The sequence below is a fragment of the Protopterus annectens genome, chromosome 16.part0 (genome assembly GCF_019279795.1).
Source record: "Protopterus annectens isolate FY-2018-M chromosome 16.part0, PAN1.0, whole genome shotgun sequence".
NCBI lineage: Eukaryota > Metazoa > Chordata > Ceratodontiformes > Protopteridae > Protopterus > Protopterus annectens.
This window is the reverse complement of record NC_056750.1, coordinates 256,805,611-256,827,841: the sequence shown is the minus strand read 5'-3', so window position 1 is coordinate 256,827,841 and position 22,231 is coordinate 256,805,611. Positions and strand designations below refer to the sequence as shown.

General features: G+C 37.0%; 1 protein-coding gene across 1 annotated transcript in view; it reads left to right on the top strand.

Moving 5' to 3' along the window:
- Nucleotides 1-1,918: 1,918 nt before the first annotated feature.
- The window catches only part of PHF19 (PHD finger protein 19), a 1,075,260-nt gene continuing 1,054,947 nt past the window's right edge, over nucleotides 1,919-22,231 (top strand). The window contains 1 exon segment of the mRNA XM_044058373.1: nucleotides 1,919-2,051. The gene's annotated coding sequence lies outside the window, so the exon portion shown is untranslated.

Below are 22,231 nucleotides of genomic sequence, written 5' to 3'. Positions count from 1 at the left end.
GGAAAAAAAGGTGAGGCAAAGGGAGAACAGTGGGATAGGTAGGGAAAGCTGTGAAGCAAGAAGAGAGGCTATTGTTACAAAGGTGGGAGACCTTTCTGGAATGTAACTATTTTAACATCAGCTCTCTCAAAGGCAGTGGAATAACAACTCATTTTCACCAAGCAAACAGCTAGAATGGACAAACCACTCCTATTTTCTTAAAAGGCAAGCTTAAAGGTTTGGGGTATGGCTGAGAATTCTGCAGTGATTTCCAATGTAATATCAAGTCCAGAACTAGTGATAGAGTAGGATATACACAAATGGCCTTCCTCACATTACACAATGTATTGAACAGGTTGTCCTTTTGAGCAAAGCAAAACATTTTCTTCTGATTTTCACTTGAAGGACTGACTGATAATTGCAATCTTTGTAAGCACTCTGCATTTCCATTTAAATATTTTTTTCTGATACGTGACTTCATACATGTGAACAGCTGTAGTCAAAGGCACACTGCTGCATTCTGCTTATTGCCATATAAGGAATTCCTGCCTATAGTTAAGAAATGATGTGGGGAGAGTGATTGTTTCTAAGGAGTGTAAACTTGCATCCGAATAGATAGTGATGCAGTTTCTAAATTCCAAGGATGATCTACAATGCCTTTCATTCTGAGAGTAAGTCAAAAAGTTTTAAACTTTCTCTTGTCTCTGGTCCTAACGAAGCCCCTGGCCTTCTGAGAAACTGTGTTCTTGCCATAAGTCTCCTTCTCTTGTCTCTGGTCCTAACGAAGCCCCTGGCCTTCTGAGAAACTGTGTTCTTGCCATAAGTCAACTACACGGAAAAGTGACCTCAATCCTACCCCCCCTCGCCGAATATACCTGGCTGACATTCTATTTACTGACCCTGAAAATGATACAAGGATTGCTGTCTAGCCAAGGATGGGAGGAAACCAACTAAAACAAAAGAAAAACACCATCACAAGCTTTATTAATCAACTACATGGAAAAGTGACCTCAATCCTACCCCCCCCCCATATACCTGGCTGACATGTTATTTACTAAAAGTGATACAAGTATTGCTGTCTTGCCAAGGATGGGAGGAAACCAACATAAACAAAAGAAAAACACCATCACAAGCTTTATTAGTCAACTACATGGAAAACTGACCTCAATCCTAGCCCCCCAAAACTGACCACAATCCTACCCCCCCCCCGAATATACCTGGCTGACATTCTATCTACTGACCCTGAATGTGATACACGGATTGCTGTCTAGCCAAGGACAGGAAGAAACCAACAAAAACAAAAGAAAAACACCACCACAAGCTTTATGTACATGTCCCAGTTGCTTCTTCCTCACCTGGTGTTAAAAGCATTTTTTCTTTTTTTTGCAAATTATTCTAGGCTGTGGCGTGCACACATATTTCTCAGCTCACTAACCACCTCCCCCACCCAACTGGGTATGCATCTCTCTCCCTAGTCTCTGTATCACTTTGGCACCTAACTCACTTCGGGAAAGTGTGCTAAAGGCTAAGACTTTCCTGCCTGTCTCCTCTCTTTTCTAAACCAAGGCTTCACTTTATACATTGTCAACATTTGTCTTTACTCACCTGGTCTCCTCACTCTAAATACTGTTCTCACTTATAAACTTAAGTGCAAGCCCCATTGATAGTTTTTTTTTTATGCATAGGGACCTTCTGCTCCTGGCTCTGCCCCTGCTTTATATAAATCTCTCATTCTTTGTACACCCACACTCTTTTCCCCACCTTTTTTCAATGTAAAACGTCATCACTTTATTATCCCCTTTCCTTTCAACTATTTTTTCTAACATTTGCTCCCCCCCTGCCCCTTTAAACTTTTTTTTCTAATACTTGTTTCCTGTTCCTCTGCCCCTTTAAACTTTTCTCTAACACTTGCTTCCCCTCCCCCCTCTCTCTACTCACCAGTCCCTTCTGACCCCTCCCCGAGTTTCTCACCACAGTTTACTTAGTACTCTGAAATTCTTTGGTGCCTTCTTTTAAACTTTCTCTGGTCCCAACAAAGCCCCTGGCCCTCCGAGAAACTGAGTGCTGGCCACGTAAGTCATTGCATTGAATTGTCTTGTTCAGCTATCTCCTACTGAGCCATCATATACACAAGTTATAAGTAGGAAAGCTTAGAGAAGAGCTTATCTTAGTTCTTGTGCCTTCGCTGCACTTACTGTCCTGTTTGCGTTTGTCTTTTACATAAATGAAATGGACTTCCAGGCACTTGTATTATACTCTGCCAGTGTGTAGACCCTCAGAGAAGCTACCCACTTGACTTGTTTGTTAGATAGTACAGTCACTAATCTGCTTGATTTCATTTGATTTATGCTGAAACCTAGCACTGTGTATTAACTGCTGAAAAATGCTGACATCTTGTCTGTTTTATTAACTGCTGCATGCTTGTTTATTGTTTGGCTGTACAACTGGCAGGCATAAGCTGTTTATATTGTAGACATTTTATATATAGTAATTGGGTATCGGCAACTGCATTCTCTCTTCCTTTTACTTATTCCAGCTTGATTAAACACTAGTATCCCTTGACCTTGCTATGTTCTGTATTCTCTCTTCCTTTTACTTATTCCAGCTTGACTAAACACTAGTATCCCTTGACCTTGCTATGTTCTGTATTCTCTCTTCCTTTTACTTATTCCAGCTTGACTAAACACTAGTATCCCTTGACCTTGCTATGTTCTGTATTCTCTTCCTTTTGCTTACTCCAAATTTTACAGTAAATGCTTGCTTCCCTTGACCTTTCTACTTTTACCTGTGTGCTTTCTCCCCTCCCAGTGCCTACTTAAAAGCCCCTTTCTTCAAATCAGTGTTTTGCTTTCTTGTTTACTGTTAATGTACAATTAGAAGGCATAATCTGTTGATACTGCAGAATTTCTGCATGTAATATTTGGGTATTCGTAACTGCAGCTTCTGCTTATTTCAGCTTGGCTCAGCATCCCTTGACCTTACTATGTTTTGTGTTCTCTTCCATACTCCAAATATTGAAGTAAATGCATGCTTCCCTTGATCATTCTTCTATTACCTGTGTTTTTCCCATCTCCCAGTAACTAGTTAAAGGCCCCTTTCTCCATATCTGTGTTATAAACTAAGCTACTCTCCTTTCTAGCGCCTCAAACCTCATTAGTCTTGTCTTTCCTTTCTATTGCTCACTGCAAATCCTAGCGTTCTCTCTCCAGGCCTTCTACCTTTTCTCTTTCTCACCTCCCAGCCTGCAACTTTCACACACTTTGTTGTTCTCTCTCTCTGTCTCTCAGTCCTTTACCCTCAATTTCACTCTTTCTGCTTGCCCCGAATATTCACTGCCCCTCCTTTAATTGCTTTCTCTTCTAGAGATTTAATATTTTTTTTACCACCCTAACCTCACTATCTTATTTTCATTGCATCTCTATTTTACAGTAGTCCACTACATGGAAAAGTGACCTCTGTCTTACCCCCTCCCCATGAATATACCTGGCTGACATTCTGTCTACTGACCCTGAAAGTGATGCAAGGATTGCTGTCTAGCCAAGGACGTGGTGGTGTTTTTCTTGGTTTACTCCCAAGCTTTATGTACGTGTCGAAGTTTCTTCTTCTTCACCTAGTATTAAAAGCACTTTTAAATTGCAAAAAAAAAAAAACTAAGCTGTGGTGGCATGCACAGTTATTTCTCGGCTCACTAACCCCCACCCCCACTGGGTATGCATCTCTCTCCCTAGTCTCTGTATTGCTTTGGCACCTAACTAACTTCAGGAAAGTGTGCTAAAGGCCAAGACTTTGCTACCTGTCTCTTCTCATTTCTAAACCAAGGGTTCACGCCATACATTATCAACATCTGTCCTTACTCACCTAGTCTCTCCATTTTATTCACTGTACTACTCACTGATAAACTTAAATGCAAGTCTTTTTTTTAAGCATAGGGATCTTCTGCTCCTGACTCTCTCTGCTCCCATTCCCGCTTTCTTTGCATGTACACTTTGACACTCCACATCCCTTCCTCCTATCCAACCAGTCACTCTAAGTAATCTAATACCTGCTTCACTCCTATAAGCACTCCCACCTATCTCTCCTCCCTTACATCTCACTACTCCCCCCTTCCCTGCCTCACTAACTACTTTTCATTTCTAGTCACAACCTCTCTGCTTAGTCACTGCATTCTTGACTCTAAAAAACACCAAAACTAGGAGCAAAATCAAACCAAGAATGAAAACCACTTGGCACCACAGGACCCGGAAGCACGTAAACAAAGGCTTTCAAAATAAGCCGATGAAGAAATCAAACAGCTGCTAGATCTCCAATGAGCTCCTTTAATATAACTAGGCAAAGTAAAAATCCACAATATCTTCCAAGTGCTTTCACTCGACCACTTGCAAGCTTTTAGCAAACTGTATTCCTACTGTACTCCTAGCAAACTGTATTCATACTGTACTAGCAAACTGTATTCATACTGTACTAGCAAACTGTATTCATACTGTACTCCTAGCAAACTGTATTCATACTGTACTCCTAGCGAACTGTATTCATACTGTACTCCTAGCGAACTGTATTCATACTGTAATCCTAGCGAACTGTATTCATACTGTACTCCTAGTGAACTGTATTCATACTGTACTCCTAGCAAACTGTATTCATGCTGCACTCCTAGCAAACTGTATTCATGCTGCACTCCTAGCAAACTGTATTCCTACTGTACTCCTTAGTGTAATATTCTCTAAACCTTTTAATTGTTAAACTGTATTCATTCTGTACTCCTAGCAAACTGCATTCATTCTGTACTCCTTAGTCTAATATTCTCTAAACCTTTTAATTGTTTGGCCTGTGCTATATACTGTTCTCAAATTTTGGAAATTGTAGTTAACTGTTATTTTGCCTATGCATTTTACTGCTGTGTACAATTTTTTTGAGCTGTGCTATATTTCTGTGACCTTACTTTAATATTTTGTAAATATCATAATTGTATTATTTCTGGAGCTTTTCTCCTCGGGTCTCCACTGAAAATGGGCCCTTGGCTCAGTTGGACTAATACGGTTAACAAATGTCAGTAAAATAAATAAGTCCTTTTTGCCAAAACAATGCATTTCTCTTCACTTGATGGCAGAATGTGTGGAAAGACTGCCCATATTCTATAAAGTGTCACATACCAAGTGCCAACAAAAGTTCAAAATGGGCTTGGTCTTCAATTACTCATGAAGATTTTAGTTTTATGAAATGTAACACTACTATATTCTATCCACTTGCATGTTTTTTTTTTTTTTACTGCTAAGGAGTTAATGTAGCAATCTTAAAGATTTTTTCCACAAGGGGAATGAACCATAAGCAGTCACACTAAACAGACAAGGTGTCTCACATTCTGAAGGGCAGGAGATTACATAATTGCCATTACCTTTGGTGGGACTTGGTGAAGCCAAGTGGAAGTCAATAGAATAGCTGACTAAAGCAGTAAGGAGATTTCACAAACTACTATTAACAAAGGTAAAATCTCATTTCATGCCTCCAAATATATGGTTCCAAATTTCAAACATTAGTATCCAAAGCTGCTGTTTTTTTTTTTGTATCTGTTTTTGGTGTCCTCTTCTGTCCCCTGTGTGCTATATCCCAGTGTCTTTAACTTAAAAATGGAGCTTGAGGAGATATACAGCAGACATGCTCTGGTATGGTGCAATCTTAATGGTAGAGGAGTTTTTCTATTTTGGCCGACCAATAACCCCCCCCCCCCCAAACATTGTGCAAAGGCACCAATATAGGTGAAGTATGTAAGCTGCTATTTGCATGCCCTGCACTGTGGATGACCTGAGTATGCTACTCATGTGTCTCACATTTGCAACAATTGTCCCATCTCTCTGTGCCACACACCCAATAAAAGTAATGGATTTTGCAATACAAATTCATACGTCTACCATGAGCGAATGGAGCCAGAGACCTAACAGATGACTATCTCACTGGCTACAGCTGGCTAAACGACTAAATCATATTTTTTGCCAAAAAAGCTGAATGTTTGGAGCCATATCATGAAAAGGAAGGGAGGATGGCGCAGTCCTCCATTACTTGTGAGGTGCGACCATGCTTCAAGATTGAGTGGTATCAAGACAACAAGGTGGTCCACACAGCCTATCTAGACCTTGCCAAGGCCTTTGACACCATCCCCCACTCTGGAATCATAGATAAACTTACTAAGTTGGGCATTAATCCCTATGTCACCCAATGGGTTGCTAAATGGCTTACTGACAGAACCCACACTATAAAAGTAGCTGACTCCAAATCCAGCTCCAGACAAGTGACAAGTGGAGTACCTCAGGGTTCAGTCCTGGGGCCGCTCTTGTTTGGCATCTACTTCTCTGAAGTACAGGTCAACACTAAGGGACTCTGGCTAACAAAGTTTGCAGATGACTGCAAACTGGGAGCCATTATTGAATCCCCAAATGATGTGGATACTCTACAAAAGGGCCTTACAGAAACAGATGCTTGGTGCCAGAGCCATGGGCTCAAGCTCAATGCCAAGAAATGTATTGTTATCCCCTTTGGGAAAAACATGTATCCATGAATTACCATATAGGTGGCAGTACACTAAACACAGAAAGTGTGATAAGAGACTTAGGGACACAGGTGGACAGTGGTCTCACGTTCGATAACCACATCGCCACAACAGTCAGGAAATCCTTCTATGTGGCACACCTCATCACAAAGGGCTTTTCATCCAGAAAAAAGGAGGTCATTGTCCCACTGTACTCATCCCTCATTAGACCCATTATAGAATACAACGCCCCATTTGGTATGTACCTCTCAAGACATCTGCAACAACTGGAAAGGCCTCAGAAATACCTCACTAAAAGAATCACAGGCCTAAAGCAGATGCCCTACGCTGACCGCCTTAAAAAACTCCAGCTATACTCTGTCGCATATCGTCTACTCAGAGGCGATCTCTGCTTAACATACAAGGCCATGTCAAACCCAGAGCTGTTGGATCCCAATCCCTCAGAGCTACACGCTCCAGGGATCTAAACCTTGTCATCACAATAAACAAAACATGCTGGAGGGATAGGTTCCTGACCCAGAGACTCCCCAGACTCTGGAATAGATTGCCCATACATGTCAAGCAGAGTGCCTCTTTGGACCTCTTCAAAAGGAACCTTGACGACTGGATGGGAGAAAGGAAATTCACCCCAGGGATCACGTCAGTCGCCCTGCTAGACAGGGGTCCAGGAAAGTAAATAATGTGGGAAGAAATAGCCAGGGAATTGTTATGGCTAGGCTTATATAGGCCCTAGGGCTGATAGCCTAGTACCAACCTATGAACCTACACATCTCAAGATCTACATGCATGACTCGTAATGGAGTATTCTGTGTTCATGGAACATTCTTCAAATAGATCTACACAGACCAGTGGTCCAAGCTGTTTGTCATTAACGAATACTTATTTAAATATACCTGGCTATTGTGCCTCTGACTGAAAATTCACTCATTCATTCATTTATTCATTCTCAGATACTTGTTCTGAGTCACAGGGACCCAGAGTCCATCCTGACATTCACTGGGCATAAGGCAGTGAACAAATCCTGGTTGATATGCTAGCAATCATAGGGAGCACAAACAAACAGAAACATGTATGCACACATACCTTTGGACAATAATTTGGGGGAATGTAAGTTCATCTACAGGATGAGTTTGGGATGTGGAGGGAAAGCAGAGTGTCCACAGAAAAATCTATCCAGGCATAGGGAGGACATAGACTGTTTCCAGAAGGAATACCATTTAGGTACCAAAATGTATATTATAGTACCGTATTATCTTGCAGTCTAGTTATGTGCAGGAGACAAAAATAACTCTTCTGGTTATAGAGTGCTAAGTAACTTGCCTCTTCAGCAGATATTTTCTTGCAGTTGTTAGTTTAGTTAGGTTAAGATGAAGTGAAGCATGCAGTACTTGTGTGTGTGTACAATTTTGAGCATCTGTGCATGCATACCCATCAAACCATGAAGGAACTTTGTTCTAGCATGTGATATATTTATTCATAATTTTGATAAGTATTTGTATTGTAAGTTAAACACAACACTCATCTTCTCATAGCTTCGGTACAGAGGACAGAGACATACTATATCAGTCATAGTTTAGATTTTCTGACTTGGTAATAAATCTTCTCACTTGCTAAAACTATGCATTACTGGCAGTTAACATCAACCTAATAAAATGAGAGAATGTTTCTGGACTAAATGTATCCTTTCCCCTTTTGGTGTTTGTTGTTTGAGGGAAGTAGTGAATCTGATAATTTCTTCCACCACCTCCCAGCCAAGGAATCTATCTAATCTGCTCAGGGGTCTCCTGTTCTCTGACTTCAATATCCACAAGCCAGAAAGCAAAATGATGTACTGGAACTAAACATTATTTGTGATGTACAGCTCTTTATGCTAGTCTGCATTGCAGCAGTGGTGGTGCATTTATTCTGCATTAGTAGATGTTATGATTATCGCCTTTTCAGGAATGACATATACTGGTGAGAAGAGATACTGCATACCACAAGACTGACCTCGCTGTTTTTTCTGCTGTTTCAGATACCAAACTCATGGTTTTAGTTCCCTCTCTAGTCTATTCCAAGCCATCAGCATTATTAATTCTCTGCATCCAGTATAATATTGTCCTGCTAGATTTGCTAAAATAACAAAAGACAATTGTTGGAGATGTAATAAATTAAAGCAAATTGGTCACATATGTTTTATGAATGCCACATGGTTCAGAATTTTTGGATAAAAATACAAGACTTTTATAAAGCATTATGGAGTGATATGTTTATTTTAACAAAATAAATGGTTCTCTTTAATGGTCTAGGGATTGATATACAAAAAAAGACTTTCCTTATTTAACTTGGACTATACTTGCTGTGATCAGAAAAATGATTACTAGGAACTGGAAAGGTTCCTCAGAAATGACATTTGAAGACTTTCTTACTCTTCTAAAGGAAGTTGCAATTAAAGAAATCTGAGTGAAGGAAATTAAAGAATAATCCTTGGACAAAGGGTTTTGGCCCTTATTGAGCTGACTTCTACATCTATTTTTTTTTTAACTGTTAGGATAGTTTTTCAGTTCTTATTTTGATTCTCAGGCTTTTGTATATATTGTAAATAGTTGAAATTGTACTAGTTCTTTAAAACTATGTTCAATCTTATTTACACACTGTATTTTGTATTAAAGTTCATCTTTTATTGTAATCTTGTCTTAAAGAAAAAAATATTTCGGAAAAAAATATTGTCTCCACTAATATAAGTCAATTATTTTATGTATGTATGTATTTATTTATTGCCATTTAATTACTAGGAAAGTCTGGCTGGATAGGTTTCCATTTTCAGCAGAGGCCTAGGGGAGAAAAGCTCCAAAATATTACAAAAACATTTAAAGAACAATTTTACAGTATTCAATGACAATACATAAACATCTACAGTTTAAATAATTATACTAAATTAAACAAAATGAGAAAATAATGTTTAAAAGTAGATAACAGCTTAGATGACTGATTTAATATTTACATAAATTTTAGCCAGTTTATTGAGAAATTAAATGTAAGCTAGTTTGTTACAAACAGGGATTGCAATATGAAGTGAGATAAAAACAAGAACAGTGTTATGGCATTTATGGCATATTTAGGAAGAGAGGGTAGAGAAACTGAAGTGAGAAAAGAAGGGAGAGTAAGGAGGTGTAAGGTAGGAATGACTTACTTGTTTGTATATATATATATATATATATATATATATATATGGGGATGTAGTTTATCCTGGAGCTGAGCAAAAAAAAGACGGATTTTGGCTAGGAAGTCTTTCAGAATGGTTTTAAAGGATTGGAAAAAGGGAGTGTATTGACCTGATGGATACAGGTAAAGCATTCCAGGCATTAGTGGTACGAGTACAGGCCATGCCCAGCAGCTCTGATAGGCTTGTGGAAAGAGATGAGTTTTTGGTCATTGAATCATAATGACCAATTGAGAACATAGTTATGTAGAATGGTATTTAGTGCTGGACAAGCAGATAAGTGCTGGTAATTTTTTTTTTTAAGTGATAGCAAGCCCTGTATATGATAGTTAACATATCCAATCATTTTCTCTTAAAACATAATGCAAGAAAAGATTTCGGAGTAAAGATACTGGCTGAACCAATTATTATGTATGGATATTAAATGGTAGAAGGTATGTCCACAATGCCAAGTGAGAGGTGTTTGTTATTAATAAATTATATTACACATTGTAGTGCTCAGTATTGATTTCAATGAGTTTCTTTGTCATTTATTCCAGCCATAACAATTACCTGGCTGTATTAAATTTAGTAAACTTTAACTTGAGTAAGGTCTGTTTATTGTCATGCAGAAAAAAATGTCTGCGACAAGATAGATTAACAATGAAGTTCTTTATCTTGGGAATCACATTTGCTAGCCCTTGAGAGTAGACTTTCCAGCCATCAACAATTCACTATATTTGGCACCCCAAAAGTTCATAAGAATGTCACCCCCCCCCCTTTTCAACCAGTTATTGCTGGAGAAGGATGGAAAACTTATCCATTACCAGTGTTTGTTCTAAGATTTTTTAAACCTTTCTATGACAACAATGTATATTTATTGAAGGATGTTTGGGACCTTTTGGGACTGTTTAGGAGAGAGTCATGGAATGACAACTTACTTTTTAACAACTAATGTAATAGAATTATTTTGAAGAATACTCCAGGTTAAGGGGTTGACCAAGTTTAATGAAGCCCTGATTTACAGCAATTATTTAGGTTCCTCAGATATAACAAGTATAAAAGATTTTATATTTTTTCAAATTCCATTTATTTAGAGGGGGAATTTTACAAGCAGTTGAAAAGGGGTTGCAATGGGGACAGCTTGCGCTTCCATATATATGCAAACATGGTTATGTGGAAATGGGAGAAACATTTCATGTCTGGTTCTGAGTATGTCAATTGCTAGAACTGAACAAAAAAGTTGTTGCTGGAAAACACACTACAAAAGTCACGATAAAATAGCTCTTTATTCCGTGGAAACGCACACATTAACGCTTATGATTTCAAATATGTTTTCATCCACCAAGGCTTCATCAGATACCATCGTTCACTTAATACAAGTCCTGAAAGGGGTTGATATCCACAGGTGCCGCAAAGGGATTAGGGTCATAACCTGACATAATTGCAAGTCTCCTGGCAGTGGCGAGCAAAACAAGTACACAAAACCTTAAACTTGGTAAGACTTCACAAAGCACCAGTCCTTCAGCTGACAAGCTTCCTGGTTATGATGCAGCCAAGATATGCAGATGCATTAAGTCACGTGGTAAACAAGTATTTTGCGACTGGTACTTCGTGACCCAGTTTAAGGTTTTGTGTACTTGTTTTGCTCACCACTGCCAGGAGACTTGCCATCATGTCAGGTTATGACCCTAATCCCTTTGGGGCGCCTGTGGATATCAACCCTTTCAGGACTTTTATTAAGTGAATGATGGTATCTAATGAAGTCTTGGTGGACGAAAACGTATTTGAAATAGTCGGCGTTAATATTTGTGTGTTTTGAGTGTTTCCATGGAATAAAGAGCTATTTTATCATGGCTTGTGGAGAGTGTTTTCCAGCTACACCTTTTTTATTCATTTGTTGCTGGTCTGGAGTTATATTTCCCCTTTTCTGTTGGTTTCAATTGCTAGAACTATTACTGTAGTTTTTTAGATCTACTTTAGAAAGATACTACAGATAAGGTTAATGAATGTATTGTCTATATTAATACTATGACAGATTTTCTAACATTTATAGACTAGCATAATACTAAGAACATGGACTACTTTCCTGTCACTATTTTAAAAGAAAACAAATTTATTACAAAGAACTTTAGGGAATCTACAGTCTCTAATTCCTGCCTTCATGTCTGCATTTTTCACCCTATTTCCCCTAAAAAAAAAAAAAAAGTTTGGTCAAGGGTCAGTAACTCTGGGTTTCAAGAATAACTTCAAGTGATCTCTTTTTCTACAGGAAAGGGACTACTTATTGATATTTTTTGAAAGGGGTTATCCAAAAGAATTTGTCATTGATATCAGTGAAAAAGTCACTGCAGCTAGGAAGACAAAATTACCCCCCTTTGATGGGTAAAGGGTTGGAGTGGAAAGATAAGTCATATACAGTGATAAAAATGTTATGCAACCACTATGATTTTGTTGTATTATAATAACTCCAGGTTAATGAAGGATATTATTAACAATTTTTCAAAGTGATGAATTTTTTTTGCAACATGTAGGGGAGAGATCTCTGTTTGTGTATAACTGAGGTCAGAATGTTAAGAGGATAAAAAGCATTAGCATTTTCACAAATCATAAAAAGGTAGGAACAATGAAGTATGGAAGATGCAATCAGTGCTGATATATTTTAGAATGAGACTTGTATACAGGGTAAAAATCAGGATAAGCCACTGCAATTAAGACATAATGGCAGTTATAAATCAATTGAGTTGGCTTATATTGCAATTTGCAGTAAATGACAGGCTTATTAAGTTGGTTAAAAATAGAGTCCGAGTAAAAGGATTTATGAATATTTATATGACACAGAAAAAGAACCCCAATAACACTCTTTATAAACATTCATTAGCATATGGCTTGTCCTGTTGTTTTTTTTTTTTTGTCATCCTGGAAATAGTTAAAAAAAAAAAAAAAAAAAAAAAAAAAATATAATATACCAGGGGTGGGCAATGGAAGACAAAAATAGAGTTCAGAGAGTTTTTGTCAGTTCAGATTAAAGGCCAATCTACCCCCCCCCCCCCCTGGAATCAATGAACATGAATCCATCAAAAGCATTTATTTTGAAATTAAGAGCTGACAATTTAGAGGTATATGAGAACATGTCATGGAACAGTTATCAAAGGTGTGTGTGTATATAATATTTACAAAACTATTGAGACATATATACATTTATATAATTTATACACAATTTTAAAAACAATCATTTTTGCAAACAAACATTTGGTAAAAACTGATATATTTTGTATTATAAAATATAAATAGTTTATTTCAGACATTTTTGGATGCTTGGAATCAATTACTTGTGTTTTGATCATGTGATTTAGAGGTAATTTATATGGTAATGGTGAGTGGGCAGGCTTATGTTCTAGTGAAGTCCATTTTGCTTAATTATGTAGCAAGGACAAAAGCGGACATTTATAATGAGTCTTATAAAGGATTTGTGTGTGCTGGTGCTATACTTTACTTTTGCAGTGGAGGTGAATTGACTGCCATTTTTGATTAATTCATTGATAGGCTCAGGATCCCTGTCCTACGTTAGGGGTATTATTACAATCACTATATTCAATAGAAGCTAGGAAATCATGGTGAGAAGCAGAAAGGGCTAGTTCAGGGCATTTATTTTACCTCCTGAAGTCCATCTTCACTTTTTCCTGGGTTGATGAGAAAAACTGATGTCTAGAGCACCTTTGTGCGATTTGTTGCCTTTTGTATTCCAGTTATCCAAAACATGAGCTTTGTAGCCTTGTGCCCATTGGCTGTCGATGTGCTAAAGCACCTTGCAACTCCATAAAGGATAAAGCGGGTTTTCAGAAAAACAGATGGATGGAGTAGTAACAAAGTGTAGATTGAGTGTCTAAGAATATATGAAGAGAGCTGTGAGTTTGAGTACTGATGTTAGTTGCTAGGAAAAGTGTGAACAATACTATTGTCAGTATTTGAAACAAAAGATACCGCCTTATAATCTGAAGCATAGTTATGCTGCAGCATTAATCTTCTTCTTTCGGCTTTTTCCCGGTTAGGGGTCACCACAGTGGAGCACCTGTCTGCTCATGATTGGCAGTGGAGTTTTATGGTTTCTAGTTAACCAGCCCCAGCACCCAACCTTCCACAGAAGACACATACACACACTCGCACCTAGGGCCAATTTAGAGTATCCAGTCCACCTACAGCATGTCTTTGAGATATGGGAGGAAACCGGAGCACCTGGAGGAAACCCACACGACCACAGGGAGGACATGCAGACTGTGCACAGAAGGCACCCCAGCTGAGGATCGAACCGGAGAAATGCTGCAGCATTAATACTACATAGTATTCAGTACTCTGCATTTCTGGCTTCTTAACTCACTTTAGGTATCCTCTCTGTCACTGGAAAACAAGAGGCCCAAAAATATTGTTTGAAAAACCCTTCTATGATGTAAGTTAAACAAAAGTGATTGATTTTCCAGTAGCCATCTGTCTAATAACTTTAAAAATGGTTATCTAAGCAAGTTACAGAAATGGAAATTGAGCTATATCTGATATTAATTTCTTTCTTTGCAAGCACAGACTCACCCCAACCTTTATTCCAAATGTCAGTGATATCACAGTGTAGATCTGAAAATAGTTAAACGAGTTAAAACCACTCAAGACTGAAAATTACTGGGAGTTGTAGAAAAACACACAGGTAAATTATTTATTGCACCCTTTCTAAAGAATCTCTTTTAATTAAGTACACCTAATATAGCTCAAAATAGATAGGTAAATAGATAAGTAGATAGATGACAAATATATGTATGTATTAACTTAAAGTTAATAATTCTTTGAAGTAACTTTCTACTCAGAAAAAATATTTGGTCATTTAGTAACAGTATGCAATAGTCTTGTCTAACACCAGAAAATACTGATGCTTGATAAGTTTCCTACTTGGCATTCCTCATTTTAAAGTCAAGCATTTATCTGGTAACCAGTTCACTTCTAGAGGCAGAATGTATGAGTGTTCACATATCCCTAACTGTACATCATAAACCAAATAAAATATTTCATTAATCCGGTCAGCTGGAGGAATGATTCGTTGCATCAGCTCAAAGCAAGTTAGGAACTTCATATTTTGACCATGAATACTCACCCACGTGACATACATATCACAAACGCACATTTTAGTAACACTGCTGTGATCATAGTCCCGAATCACTGAATACATCATTACTGTCCTATATTAATTTATCAAGTGCCTTAATTCAATAAATGGCTAAGGAAATGTTGCTTACTACAGTTTGTATTTCTTCTGCTACAACTTATTTGTATCTCAGTCTGTCATTATTAGTATGTTCTTGGGCCAGAGTAAATATTTGTTTCTTACTGTTTGTGTATGGCCTAGCAAATAAAGACCCAGAATCTCAATAATATATATATTTTTTTTGTTAAATTCTTATTAGTCTGATTAAACCTACATTGATGAGCATTATCGCTGTCTGTCTCTCTCTAGCTCTTTCTCCTTCTGTCTCTTTCACTAGGTAATTTCACAGTTTATGTGCAGGTTTGGTAGTAAACATTTACATACTGATATTCTTGCTTGCATTTTTTTCATCTCTGCTATTTGCTTCATTATTTTACCATTTATGAAATGAATGCTATGCTTTATTTTTTTGCAATGTACCAGGAGTGTACCAGCTCTTTTACTGTGAGTAATACACCTGCAGTCCTTAGTGTTGTCAGTGCAGCCAGCCAAGCTGCACCCCCCCAGTGGGTGAGCTGGTATCAGGTGCTCACCCCCTCCTGGTCCCACTATTGCTTGTGCAGCTATTTGAATGTAGGTCATATGGGGTACAGTCAGGCTTTATCTCTCTGCACTATGGGATTTGTTGTAATACTATGCTTTTTGAAAATGATTGTTGCTACAGTAGATACAAAATAGGTAGCTATAATATACAGAGTTCTGAAAGAGTAAAAATCATACTGCCATAGCTAAGTTTCAGTGCCAAAAAAAAAAACTGAGGAAAATTATATTTATTAAAAGCTAGACTGCTTGTGCTGAAAGAATTTTTTTTGTAAAAGCTCCATCTCCTTCAAAGCTGCACCAACCGTGCTCTCCATTTAGTATAATCATCTCCTTGTCTCTATATCTTAGAGTAACAATACTTGCACCCCACCAGTCACTTTTAGTAAGATGTGCAAGGTTTTAAGTGTCAATGAATTATCAGTTTTGAAAAATGCATGCACTGAAAGGCAAGGTACTCGGCACTTACTAAGTGTGCAGTGGAAGCAGGAACTAGCCTGTATTAAGGCACAAGGATGTGCCCCATGTATAGCAGACGGGGTAGACAGGTTACTCTATGTGAATGGTGAAATGACTTTGTATAGCAGACGGGGAAGAGAGGTTACTCTATGTGAATGGTGAAACGACTTTGTATAGCAGACGGGGAAGAGAGGTTACTCAATGTGAATGGTGAAATGACTGTATAGCAGACAGGGAAAAGAGATTACTCGATGTGAGTGGTGAAACGACTTTGAGTAACCTCTTTTCCCTGTCTGCTGTACAATGTGAATGGTGAAACGACTTTATATAGCAGATGGGGAAAAGATGTTACTCAATGTGAATGGTGAAACGACTTTGTATAGCAGACTGGGAAAAGGTTACTCAATGTGAATGGTGAAACGACTTTGTATAGCAGACGGGGAAAAGGTTACTCAATGTGAATGGGGAAACGACTTTGTATAGCAGACAGGGAAAAGGTTACTCAATGTGAATGGGGAAACGGCTTTGTATAGCAGACTGGGAAAAGAGGTTACTCAATGTGAATGGTGAAACGACTTTGTATAGCAGACTGGGAAAAGGTTACTCAATGTGAATGGTGAAACGACTGTATAGCAGACTGGGAAAAGAGGTTATTCAATGTGAATGGTGAAACGACTGTATAGCAGTTGGGGGAAAAAGAGATTACTGAATGTTAATGGTGAAACAACTTGCAAATGTGGTTCACTCTGGCTGTTGGATACACTTTCTCAGTTTATGGTGCATTGGATAGCTTAATAAACAGTGAGTAATCAAAAGTGGTTTAGTTGATAAGGCGTGCTTCTTCAAATGTTTATTCCATCAGTGACAGATCTGGCTTTTCCCATTTTGCTGATGTTGTTTTACCACTAGGAAGACCAAGCTCAACGACAAAACAAACGTATTCTTTTAGACCATTAAATCATGACATCTGTGTGGTTTATATAGTACCTTGGGTGAGTAGATTTTTTTACTTTGATGTATTCTGCTTTATATGTAACCAACCTCATCATCAGTATGAGAAAGGTCTCGGATGTCCAGTTATGCTCAAATGCATTCCTATCTGATTATATTCCATATTCAATATTCCTTTTTCTTTCTTTTGTTCTTTCTTGCCTTCTTTCTTATTGCCATTTCCTATCAGTTTACAACATTCTTGAAACATACCATTTATATGTAAATAAGTCAATATTAGTTGGTCATATAACAGCAAATGCACCTTTAACAGATAAACTGTGAAAGACCCAACCTCACAACCTTCAGTTTGTTTCAGGGTTTTATACTCCTACTGTGCAAATACATTACGCTTCATTATATTGGACCTTATGTCCAGTTTTTTTAGTTTAATTTGTGGCTTCATTGTTTTCATTTTTTTCTAAATTTCACAGCTACTGAAGGTATGAAGTAAACCAAAGCAATTGAGGCAAGATGTGAACTTTATATTGATAAAATAAAGTTCATCAGACATATTTGCTGCTGTTTTGAATAATCAACTCTAGAAGATTGAAATGACAGCAAAAATAGATCAATAATCCATTCTTATCCCCCTTATGTTCTCCATATAAATCTAGAAATTTCTGCTCAGTGTCCCTTACCTTCCTCTCCTCCTCTACACAGGTGACCTGATCCCATACCATTCCAGATGCTTCCTAACTACCTCAGAGCAAAATTAACAATATGATTTCAATCACCTCCGTGAGTGGGTTTACTACTAAGAACCTTATTCTACATACATCCAAAACTAAATCTGTGCTTTTGGCACTAAAAAACTCAGCAGACTGAAGAAAACTTTAACAATCTCTGACCACAAAAATCTTCCCTTACAGCAAGTCTCCTCTTTCAAGTATCTTGGTTAGACTGCTCACTAAACTTCCACCTGCATCTTGATAATACAAAAAAATAATCCCCCTCCTTTCCTTTTCAGGGTACAGAAAATATCCCCTTTCCTCTCGTACTTCAAGCATGTCTGCAACAGGGAAAGGAATTCTATTCCATCAACTCAAATTAACCTCTATTATATCAACAGTCTCTACTAAAAATTCCACTACTATTTAAACACTACAAAGCAAAATATGTAGATGTATTGCATGCTATCCAAGAAATGAACATCCTATAAAACTAATAGACAAACTGCCTCCCAGTTAACCAAAGAGCAAACTTAGGATCTCAACTGCTCAAACTCCTGCATGTATGTGCTCTCTTTCCTTTAACCACAAAACTAATAAGACTCCCCCATATACAGCCTAAGCAACATGAACCACTCCTACCCTAAAACACAACTCTCACACCCCAAGCTACATTTCCCTGACCATGCATTGCTACTTCTCATACTCAAATTATGGGAGTCCCTCCCCCTGAAATTAAAAACCCGTCCACTTAGTCCAGGTACTGTTTTCTATTTACATCACATTTAGTTAAGCAAACAGAATGTACTTGTTACCCCTCTGGTCACATTACTTAAGTCTACTTTAACTCTTCTGCACTCTAACTAAACTAAGATTCTTTGCTGCTTTTCACATCTCTGATTTATTCTGCTATAATTTCTAAAATGTTTTGAAATGTTTGTATGTATTGGACACGAATCCATTAGATTTACTATGTACTGAAAGTGTTACTCTACCATCATACTATTTTATTGTCGTATAATTGCAAATGCACTTTAACGAATCAGCTGTGAAATACTCAGCCTTGAACCTTCAATTTGTTTTAGACTTTTATACTCGTACTGTGCAAATACATTAAACTTATTTATACTGGACTATTATACTTATGTTTTTTTGTGTGGTCAGTTTTTGACCCCAGGCTGAGACTGAAATTGGTCAGAACTGAACAGTGCTCTACCCCAGTAAAAATTCAAATAAATAATAAATTGTTGATGCACTTCTAACAGTATATATAGTGTCATTTTTATAAACCAGCAGGCGTCACATTTTTTCATAGTCATAATTCAGTAGTCCCACACAGAAGTGTTAAATGAGAAATGCCATTATATTTTGTTTGTATTTCTGATTAAATGCATTATAGTGATTTGGAGCAGCTCAGCACTTGAAATACATTGCAAAACTAGTAGTATGTACTTAGAAACAGTTTGAGCTCTGTGAAGATAAACTGCAAATTCCACACCCTGCTGGGTCTTTGACCTACTTTTTCATTTCAAGCCAGACTGCAGGTTTGAAATAACTCATAGAAATCTATGATTACCACAAAAAAAAAACAAAATACAAAGCCAAACGTGACATAAATAAATCACTCCTGCTCTCTCTACTTCAGTCATGCCTTGCCATTCTTAAACAAGGCAAGACAGTCTTGTCCCTCAGACCATCAAGGCAAACCTCTTTGCAGTTTCCATCTGCAATTGAAGAGTTAACACTTACGCAGTTACTGAGTTGCCAGAGGGGAGGTTTAATTAATTTTAGAAGGTTCTATTGTTTATGACACTGAATACAACTAAAGTATAATATATAGAACAAAGAGCTGGCTAATGATTAGGATGGCTTCATGGTATAGAAGGATTGAGCTGTATGACCCACATCTGACCTGGGACCTGGCAACTAGGAGCTGGGTGAGGAAGATGGGAGTGAGTGACCCAACACTGGCTCCCCTATCCTGGGGTGGTACAGTGATGGTTATGACCACTGCAGTGTTGTCACCTGCCGGAGAGAGAAGTACTCTATGCAGCATTTGAGCTGGGGTGACATTTGTGCTAGCTCTTACCATGAGCTGACGTGTAGAGGCTTACATGCACCCTCTAAGGAAAGTGATTGTGGAAGTCACAACTGCCAGGGGAAGAGAGTTAGATTCATAAATATAAAAGTCCATCTCTACAACATATCCTCAATTGCAGCATCCAACTCTCACTTCTAAGGAGAATGGACGGGTTGAAAGGTCCTCAGTCCATGATGAGGAACTAATAAGTTGATAAATCTCTGTCCAAAGAGGAATGAATGGATCTGTAGGGAAGCTGAGAGGCTTCAAGGTTATGTATGGAATGAGAAAAAAGTTCAAACACAGTACATTGGCCACTGTTGCTACAGACAAATCAATAAAAATACAATGAAAAACGGCAACCATGCAAACTGTCTAAAAATGTAATAACCACTTAATTACGCATTTTTTTATAAACTTGTGTCCTTTTCCACTATTTTTCAGAGAGGCGCATAAAGATAAACATACATAGAAGCACCTCAGTTATGCTTATGAATGCTTAGTACTGAATACTATATAGCTGCCATGTAATCTTAGCACCGACTTAAAAAGAAAATGTATCGTTTAAACATGATTCATGGTCAGCTTTTCCCTTACACTCTCTTTCCACTTCAAGTGCCAACAATCTGTCATTACTACTGCCTTTTCATGGACTAGCACTTAAAATGTAAACTAGCAAGAATTATTCACTCCTTAAGTCTGGACTATGTATCAGCAACATTGTAATTCTCAGTATCTCTTGTGTTCATAAATCATTAAATCTGTGCTTAGTTTTTTCTCGTATCGTGCTGGTATCTAGAGCTGTAAACAGTTCCACATAGTTAATATAGTTTTCTCTCACAATTTATTTTAATGTTGCTTTCATGTTTAATGATGCATGTGCTTTTGTCACCATATTTGTTATTAGCTGCATTCTGTGTTATTATTAAATATATAAACTTAGATTTATTTCCTTCTGTCCCACATTATTTAATATTTTACTTATCAGTGAACAATTGTTTAATTTAACAACAAAGATCAATTGTAAAACCAATAAAATTGTAAAACCACAGTCCAGTCAACCGAGTGAAGCCAACCTAGTTTATTAACATCAACACAATAACACAAAAATAATAAAACATCGTACTAAGCGCTTTCACCCTCTAACTTCTAGGGCATCTTCAGAGTACTAAAACATAAAACAAATTCAACCCTTTATATATAAAATGTCATAATTAGTTAATTAATTGATTAATACATCAATCTAAGTTAGAGACTGTGGTCAACACTATAGCTAAATTGTTCTTATGGTAAACTTATATGATAACAATGCTCCACATAAATAGATATATGCATTAAAATATATAAATATATAAAAAAATTATATTAGTATATATATATAAGGTGTATATATAAAAAAAACACATGTAAGCATATGTTATATCCATATGAATAATTCATGAAAATAAAATAAAATAAGGTAGACTGTTATATAATGCTGATCATATAAAATGTGATTTGTATTTTAATATACTTGAAATTGATATATGTTCATTAATGCCTGGTTGTGTACATGCGTTAAGTCGCAGTTGTCAAAGACATTCCTTGGCCTCTAATAAACTATGTTCATCACCACCTTTATATGTGTTGGAAGGAATCCTGTCAATAATAAAAAAATAAAAACCTTTTAAAATTAATACATCTTGAGCTGTGAATAAAAAGTGAACTAGTTGTTTTGAGTTTCTTTGATATCCCTAACGTGTTCAACTATACGTTCCCTTAACTTTCGGATGGTTTTGCCCACATAAAATGCAGAGCATGATGAACACGTAGCCAAATACACAATCACTTTGGTATTTCAATTACAGTGTCCAGGACATCTGATGCTTCTATTAAATGTGTTCACAGCTACATAGGGACCATTGTTAATAAACTTACAAGTACGACAAGTCCCACATTTACTCATTTTAGACGTTGTAAAATTGTATTTATTAGTACTCATTTCGTATATTTCCTTCAAATTTCTACCGCTACTGAATGTAATTTTGGGGTAGCTACCAAGAATGTGCAACAATTCATTATTGTTGGAAAAAACACTAAGCCAAGTCTCCCGTAGAATGTTGACAATACTGTATGAAGTATCATTATATGTTAATTTAAATTTTTTCAAGTTCAATATCCCAGTTAATAAAATGTGTAGTAATACATACCACATTACACTTATTTAACACCATGTGCAGTAATATATACCACATTACATGAATTATTAAATACAATATGCAGTAATATGTGCCACATTGCACATCATTATTTAATACAGTATGTACTAATATATACCACATTATTCTTATTTAATACAATATATATATCACATTACACTTAATACAGTATGTACTAATATATACCACATTATTCTTATTTAATACAATATATATATCACATTACACTTAATACAGTATGTACTAATATATACCACATTATTCTTATTTAATACAATATATATATCACATTACACTTAATACAGTATGTACTAATATATACCACATTATTCTTATTTAATACA